Source organism: Vicugna pacos, chromosome 15 (genome assembly GCF_048564905.1).
Source record: "Vicugna pacos chromosome 15, VicPac4, whole genome shotgun sequence".
NCBI classification, from domain to species: domain Eukaryota; kingdom Metazoa; phylum Chordata; class Mammalia; order Artiodactyla; family Camelidae; genus Vicugna; species Vicugna pacos.
In genome coordinates this window covers 33,900,405-33,909,444 of record NC_133001.1, presented here as the reverse complement: position 1 = coordinate 33,909,444, position 9,040 = coordinate 33,900,405, and the positions used below count along the sequence as shown (strand labels likewise).

The 9,040-nt window shown below is 40.5% G+C and overlaps 1 pseudogene; it reads right to left on the bottom strand.

Moving 5' to 3' along the window:
- Positions 1-8,316: 8,316 nt before the first annotated feature.
- LOC102543322 (large ribosomal subunit protein eL31-like) lies at positions 8,317-8,835 on the bottom strand (annotated as a pseudogene).
- Positions 8,836-9,040: the final 205 nt, after the last annotated feature.

Here is a 9,040-nt window from a genome sequence, read left to right as displayed (position 1 = left end):
ACTTATGAATTGTTTATTTCTGGAATTTTCCGCTTACTATTTTCAGACTGCTGTTGACCTCAGGTAACTGATACCTCAGAAAGCAAAACCGTAGATAATGGGGGACTACTGTACATTGGAGTTGAGATTAAGGTTCTTTACTAGTTCAGTTTCTTTCCTGATAAATGTTGACTTAGCTCAGTAGCTAAAACCAACCAACCAACCAACTACAAAAGGGGAAAATATTTTAAGCTCTTCTTGAGAATTGGTGGATTTTTCATGTCTTCTACTGAGCACTGAGGAGATGCGCTCTGGCTACTCAGAGAAACCTAAATTCTTGAAGCAGTATTTTATTGGACCACTTTATCTTGTAATGTCTCACAACTCTCTTTGTTACATTTTATTTTCAATTTAAAACATTTTAATTCTGTTTTATTGTATTTTATCATATTGTTTCATCTGTTTTGTTTTTAATTGATGTGTACATTATGTAGAGCTCAATGCATAGATACTAGATGAGTTTTGACAATTGCATACACCTGTGTGGACAGAAAAACTGTTGCCTGCCATTCAGGCAAACAACAAATTATGCCTGCCCTCAAGCCCAGGGGATTTCAGGATGGCGCTGAACAGGACATTGGCCCTACATGGTTGAGATGCATATCAAAGGAATCATTGGGAGCCCAGACCCTTGCATCTTCCTATCCATAGAAAAGCACTAAAATCACTAACTTGAGATGTCTGGATTTTGTGATTAGCAGTAATCTTTTGATGTTCCAGTACGTGCTTTATTTTTAGCAAAAACTCCTATGTATCCTGGCTCCTCCCTTACCTCTTTGGAACATTCCTCAGAACTATGTGAGAGGCTGATTCCTGAGCTACATAGTCCTCAGTTGTGTCCCCCAGTAAAAAGTAATTCTCAGCTTTTAGGTTGTGGGTTTGTTTTTTTTTTTTTTTCAGTCGACATCTGTGTAACACCAATCAAGATATAGAACATTTTCATCACTCTAGAAAATTCCCTTGTGCTCTTTTCCAATCAATCTTACGCCAGCCTAACTCCAAGTAACCACTGTGATGACTTCCATTCCCATAGGTTGGATAGACTGGTTCTGAATCTGTAAAGGGAATTGTGCACTAGGTACTCTCCTTTCTGTCTGGATTCTTTTGCTCAACATAAAGTCATTGAGATGACAAGTCTCTCATTCATGTTGTATCAGTAGTTTGTTCCTTCTTTTGTTTTTTGTGATTGTGGTAAAATATAAAATTTATCATTTAACCATTTTTAAGCATACAATTCAGTGTCATTAAGTACATTCACGGTGTTGTACAAACATCACCACCCTCTCTTTCCAGGACTTTTTCAACATCCCAAACTGAAACTCTGGACCCATTAATTAATAACTCCCCATTCCCCTCTCCTCCAGCCTCCAGTAACCACTACTCTACTTTTTATCTCTTTTAATTTGTCTCTTCTAGGTACCTTTTTAAAGTGGGTACCAGTCACTATATGATTTTTTAAATACTTCAAACAACATAATTAAATGTTTCAATAAAAACCTGTGTATGCGCACATATGAAAAACTTGGAAACAGAATTTTCTAACATGTTTTAAAATCTCATAAAGTAAGAGTTTCAATAGGTTTTAAATATCCTTGTTAAAAATAGAAATTTGACAATATCCAATTAATTTCTAAGAATAATTGATCAACCTTTCCTAAAGGTCTTTCCTAAACAAATTTTAACAAAACATTTACACAATTATTAGATAGAATTGAAAAATAAGTATTATGATTTAGTAAATGCAGCCAATAATCTATTTCTACACATCGTTTTGAAGTATTTTTTTTACCTTTGACAGAATTTAAAAGAATATATTGAAACAAACTGAATAGAGAACGGACCTTTGTTCCATTGCAAAGTGCTAAATCAATTATATTGCCTTTATTAATTATATTGTTACCCCTAATATTATTTGTGAGAGCAAAATTTTTGTATCAATAATAACTGGAATATTTTCTTATGATTTCACATGATTTAGCTTGGTGTTTATACGTGTGTTATTAAAAGTTGGTAAATATATATAAGGAGTATGTGCTAAAACTTTTTTAAACCCAATATATCCAAAATATTATTATAACATGTAATTGGTAGAAAATTATTATTGAGGTACTTTACATTCTCTTTTTTCATACCATCCTTCCTTGCTCCCAGGATGCTAAGCTCCAACCCATGGAAGGGTGATGTGGGGGAAGTTCCATTTTCTACTCTTAAGAGCCCTAGACTTTCCCTCCTCACTCTTCCTTTTGGCTTGAATGGTGATGACTAGATAATCTTGGACACTACACGTAATGGGTGGCAGCACCCTCATCACCACAGGGCCCTAGGTGTCTGTGTGGAGTAGCGGTGTCTAGGTCTGGAGCTCCCACTTGGACTGTCATGGGTCAGAGCAGTCAACTTAAATGTAGCTTGAACCACAGGATTTTGGAATCTCCTTATTATGGATGTTAGGTTTTTCTCCAATAGAATCACTTTAGCTATTATCCGTTGACTGCTCTTTCCTTAGCTGCCCCATCACATTTACATGGAGCTCATTAATTTCTCAGTATACATTGATACCAGGCTATAGTTTTTAATGAGACATGACAAAAAATTGTGGGACAAAGAAAGGAAATCACTCTGAGGCAGCAGCTTAGCAGGTAAGTCTTCAGTGCCACACCAGCCCCACCTTGCTTTGCATTACTGCTGGTCTGCTTTACCCCTTCTATGGCTCCACCTTGTAATGAAAGCACTTTGAGTCTCTCTTTATCCGATGCAAGGATGGTCAATAGCAGAATATCAATTTCCCTTACGGGAAATCCTATTCCCTCCCACCCCTAACAGAGGGCAAAAACCAATGGCAAACAGTATGATAGTGTATTTCTCCATGTCTAAGTTATTCAGTCATAAATTACACCACCTAGGAGGTACCAAGAGCCCACGGTATCCTAAACCAAGTTCAGTCTAATTCTTTTTCAGTCTCTCTCCACTAAGAATTCAAAACATTCTGCAGTCCAATCTCACATGAAGTACCTTGTTACACTTTGACATTTTCCTTTTTCGGAATTCTAAAAATATTTTTTTTCCACTTTGTGGGTAATAAAATATACCCAGATTGACTTGGAGATAACTTGGCATAACTCTTGTTCTGTTTTTTGGGAGTTAATCATACTTCTTTTGGCTCAAGCCCACCCCAAACCAAGAAATCCATCCATCACTTTAATACACTCCTTGTAAGTACTCTGCACTTAAGTTCTAAATGGATAAGAAATATTTAATAATATTTTAATGACGTTTGTGAAATTGAAGGGTAATGCCATCAGAAATGGGTAATGATATCACTGTCTTTTCTAGATGGAGAATCACCTCAGGAGACAACCCCCAGGGCTCTTTCACTACTCTCTGCTAACACTAGATTCACTCAGTCTGCCCGAGACAGGATTCCGGTCTGCCCAGGATAGGCTGATTCTAGAAAGCCAAGAAGGGGCCCAGACACACACCAGACCCTTCCCCTGACCTTGCCTATCAGATGATTCACTCCTCTTCAGAAAGAGTGGGTGAGCAGAGGTGGAAGAAAGGGTGGAAGCTCATTTCCCACTCTGTCAAAAGACTGTAAATGGTTTAGGTTTCTAGATCAAGAAAGGAACACAGGGCGAGAAAGAAAATGGTTTCTCAAATATGGGATATTTCCCCCTTTTCTCTTTTACATGAGGTTGTGCTTTCTAAGCAGAGAAATTGATAGACCTCAGGCTTTCCACTTGAGTAGCTTCAAAGAAACCCAAAATGAAAAAGAGAACTGGAGGGGAAGCCACAGCAGATGAAGACGTTTGAACAGGTCTATGAAAGACGGCAAACGGATGGGGAGAGGCTAAATGTTAATAAAATGTGGACAGTTACAGCTGGGAGTATGGAAGAAGGGATACTGCTCTGGAGAAAGGTGAAATGCCTTAAAGGTCTTAGGAAAGATGGCTTGGAAATGCCAGGTTCAGAGAGGAAGTAAGATAGGGAGCTGAACTGGGATTTCGAAATTGTAGAATAGATAAACAAGATTACACTGTATAGCACAGGGAAATATACACAAAATGTTATGATAAATCACAGAGAAAAAAATGTGACAATGAGTGTGTATATGTCCATGAATGACTGAAAAATTGTGCTGAACACTGGAATTTGACACAACACTGTAAAATGATTATGAATCAATTAAAAAAAAAAGATAGGGAGCTGAAAAGACAGGTATTAATTCCCATCTGCACGTGGGACAGTCAGCCCCACCCACCTGCCTCTGTGATGCCACCCGTGCAACACCTGCAACAAATGTCTATTTCTCCCACCCAATCCCTGGCACACAATAGAGGGGTCCCCCCAACGGATGGCTTTATAAGGAGAAAACAAAGGAATTCCAGCAGTTCCTCAGCTGTTCGCCTTTAAGGGGAGCCGTCAATCAACAAGTTTTGCCCACATATGCAGATTTACGAGAAAAAAAAATTATGAAACAGAAAAGAAGAGACCATGATAGAAACAAATGACCTTAGAGGAAAGCAAAAGAGATGGAAAATGGGACAGAAAGGTTTAGAGACACAAAGCATCAATCCAAGTGGTCCAACACCTGACTTATTGTTACAGAAAGAGTGAACAGAGAAAACAGAGGAAAGACAATTGTAAAAGAAATAATATATAAGCATTTCCCAGCACTGAAAGACACGAAAGAACAAGGAAGGAAGGTTTGGAGGCAGGAAGGGAGGAAACAAGCCCACAGCTGGATTCAGCATGGTGAAAATCCTGACGACTGAGGATAAGGAGGAAAGTGCTAAAAACTTTAAGAGAATAAAGGAAAACCAGGTAATCTATAAAGAAATGAGAATCAAAGTTACCTCAAATTTCTTGTCAGCGTGACTAGATGCTAGAATACCATGCAATAATACCTTTAAAATTATGAGGGAAAAATGATTAAAAGGGAAATTATTTCTAATACAAAGTTCTACACACACACATCAGCTATTCATCAAATGAGAGTAACACTTTTTTTTTGGCATGCATCATTTAGGGGAAAAGGAAACGTAATCATACCGTTCTATTTAGATGTGCAGTGACCAGGACTCGGATGGTTCTCCATAGTACTCCTGTTAAGATCACCCCACCCTTAACATCCACGCTCTCCGAAGCAGGTGTAGTGGATTGAAATTGCCACAGACTTTTCCTTCCCCTCCGCCTCTTTTCCTTCCCCTTCTTTCTTTCATTTAAAAAACACTTACAGCAGGTGGCCAGCAGAGTCAGGGCTGAGGGTCAGCAGAAGAGGATTCAAAGGGCTCCCCGTCTCATTCAAAGTCCAAGTCCAAGTGCTCACAGTGGTCCACAAGGCCTGCCCTGACTGCCTATTGTTTGTGAACTTTTAGAATCAGTCCACAAAGAAGCATGGAAAACAAGCCTAATTGCAGAATACTGTGAATGTAATCAACCTTGACGTTGCAAATTATAGCCGAAAGAAGTTAGAGAGAGGAGAGGTGACGGAGCAATAAATGTCTCCAGCCTTATGAACTGAGAATAGCTGATTGATTTTACAAAGTGTAGGTATATTCAAGGTATAAAGGTGTCCAGCAGAGGAACTACATCATCCTGTATCTATTTGCAAGGGAAGGCAAGGTGGGAATGAGGAGTAAAAGTGACCAAAATCTTCAATCAATAATAAAAGCAAAGTAATAATAAATATTTAGTTTAATATCAACACTTTAATATTTAATAATGCCAGATGGTATTAGCTTTTATGACCACTTTGTAAGCACACTTAACAAAGGCATGAATGCCATGAACTGTTGTGTTAAAGCATTGTGGTATCTTTCTCCAAAGGCAGCCCCCAGCACAGCTGTCCCCGCTTCTGGGTTTTCTCCTGCCCCAACGAACCGGGGCTGGCCCTGGGACTCACTTTAACCAGTGAAAAGCGGCACAAGTGACAGCCTGCGCCATCCGGGCCTAGGCTTTAGGAAGGCCTGGCTGCTCCTGCTTTTGTGTATCTTGGAGCCTAGAGCAAACGTGTAGGAGGCGTTTTGTGGAGAGATCGCCAGGGAAGAGAAAAGGGCTGAGATCACAGGGTAGAGAGAGAGGTGGCTGCCCCAGCGTCTCACGTGGGCCCAGCCTTTTAGCCGGACACGTGCGGGGAGCCGCCCTGGACGCCCCAGCCCCTCCGCTATCTGACCACAGCAGCACGAGAGACCCGGAATGAGAGCAGCGGAGACCCCCACCCCGCTGAACTGCAGCCCGCCTGCAGAATTGGGAGAGATAATAAAATGGCTGTTGTCCTCCGCCGCTAAGTTTTGGGCTGGTTTGCTAGGCAGCAAAAGATAAGGGAAAGAGGCACTTTTGATCTTCTTCCGTCAGGTCACCCACTTCCTGCTCCAGTTCCAGAGCACCAATCCCCAAATTCCAAGAACCGAAGAGACGGAGGGAGTGAGGAGGAGAGACAGGAGGGAGAAGACGTAGTAGTAGTACGGTCGCTCCGGGCGCGAGGTGGCAACAAGACCCCCGTGGGAGGGGGGGTCGAAGGGCTTTTATACCCGGGAATGTCAAAATTCAAATTCGAAGCGTTCTTTTTCTGCCATAAATCCTCTGTCCTCTCATTTTCTTCTAACGCTTAGTAAAGACAACTACCCACAAATTGTTTTGTGTGAGTTGAATTTTTGTAAAAATTAAGAAGGTGATTTTACATCTGGACACTTTCTAGAAAAAAAATTCAGAATTTCAAGGAGAAGGCTCATTCACTCCCTCCCCTGTAATTTGCTCGGCCCAGAGATTTGCCTTAAGCATCATCAGACTGTGGGCAGACGTGACCTGCATCGCTCCTGAACAGAACATTCTAGAGGCACTGCGGGGTTCCCCCAGGTGTATTGCTCCTGTGCCCTCAGCCAGGAGAAGGGCACATTCCCCTGCGGGAGGCGCTGCATTAGCCTCAGTGTCTGAAGAAGACGCAGACGCTCGCTCTCAAGCCGCCGCTCGGAGCAGAGCGGCAGCAGCCGAACCGCAGCCGACGGCCAGTTACGTGAGCAGGTGTGACCCACTAAGATTCTGAGGTGGTTACAAAGAGTCTAAGTCAGATAATGTCAGACTTAAGACCACAAGTTAATGGAGCCCTGTCTTCACAGTGGCGAGAGAAAATTATTCTGACTCTAAAATATATAACAGATAAAACTATGAAGAAATACTCATATACACAAGAATTTGGAAAACTTACCATCCACACATGTGCTCCTCATGAAACAACGCAAACTGTATACGGATCTATATCTATATCTATATATAGATATAGATATAGATATAGATATAGATATAGATATAGATATATTCCATTATATTTTATCCTACCAAAGTGGAAAACAAAACAAAACAAAACAAAACCTCTTTCCTGTTACTGAGGGTCTAGGCAAATAAAATATATTTAAGTTCACTTCTGGAAAGTTCAGCAAAACATACCAAAACATATTAAAAAAATCCTAAAAATGTTTTGATCCAACAATTTCATTTGCAGTAATTTATTTGAAGGAAATTAGCATAATGTAGGCCCAGACTTAGCAACTAAGTAATGTGGCATGAAGCATTATATATAATAGTGATAATTGGAAATAGCCTAATGTATATACTAGGCAGGCATTAACTATGATGTAATTAAAAAAATTATACCTTTAAAGTAAATAATTCATCAGTGTCTTACAAAATTTTTAAAAAGATGTAAAAGGCTATTCAGTAAAAAAAAAAATGAACCTTTTTCACACCTATCTTCCAGCCACTGAGTTTCCTCCTTGAAGGCAACAGATACCAGTTTCCCTTCTAATCCTTCCAGAGATATTCTTCCAAATATATATATATATCATATTATATACATGCGTATATATTTTTCTTTTATGGTAGCAACACTGTACACACTGCTCTGCCCTTGGCTTTTTACACTAAATTCTTCTTAGAGATTGTTCAATACAAGCACGTAGAGAGCTACCTCATTCCTTCAAATAACCATAGAGTATTCCTTTGATATGTGTCCCCTAATTTATCTAGTCATTTTGAGAAGATTGCGTTTGTGAAAGATTTGTAGAACATTTAATAACATAAATAGATGTTCGTGATTTATCAAGGGGGAAAAAAAGAAAGCAGCAGATTACAGAGTTGTTGAGAGCTAGAGTAGTATACAAGTCTACAAATAGTCTATTCCAAATGCTTAGGACACGTAACACACATATTCACATGAAAGCTTGGCATTTGCCATTACAAATTCCTGGAATAACACAACCACTGTGCCCTTTGTCCTAGTGAGTTGGCCCTTGTAACCAGGGAAACAGCCCCGGTTCACGATCTAAAGAAATACTGGGGAGATGGTCTAGCTAAAGATAAGAAACAGGGTTATATTGTCCTCTGGGTACTCAGTGATCTCTCTTTCTCCCTCAGTTTTATGGCTTTGGCATTCAGCAATTAGTTCTCATCCACATTGCATGTAGGTTTTCAAAGTGGTGAGAGGTATAAAGGTAACCACCATACAGAGCTTGTTTGGTGAATCTTCGTCCTCGTTATGTTCTCTGGACAACCCCACACAGACACGATATGGGACATTTCTTACTCCTTTGGCCCAGACAGCTTTGCTGAGCCTGGTGTCAGTGTGCACATTGGGAGTTCCCTCCTCTTTTGAGGCAAATTTCAGGACCTCTTGGAGTGCCTGAGGAGCACTCTTCCTGAGGCCTCCTCCATGACGTACTTGTGAACATGGATGGAGTATTCTCTGGTGACTACCTCGCTGATGACAGAACCACCCTTCTCTCCACCCTTCATTGTGGGAGCCATTCTGCAGGGCCCATGTTGGAAGGGCTTGGTGATCTTAACACATTTTCTCTTCCATGCTCACTTGTGAAGTCAGGCAGCACTGTAGTGGGAGCATCCAACCCCAGACTTCCCTGCTCCTTGAGGTCAACCTAGGAGTGGACTTCACTGCCACCTCCTTTGCTTGTTAATAATCGAGTTAGAAATATCACAGGAATGGACTCACCAA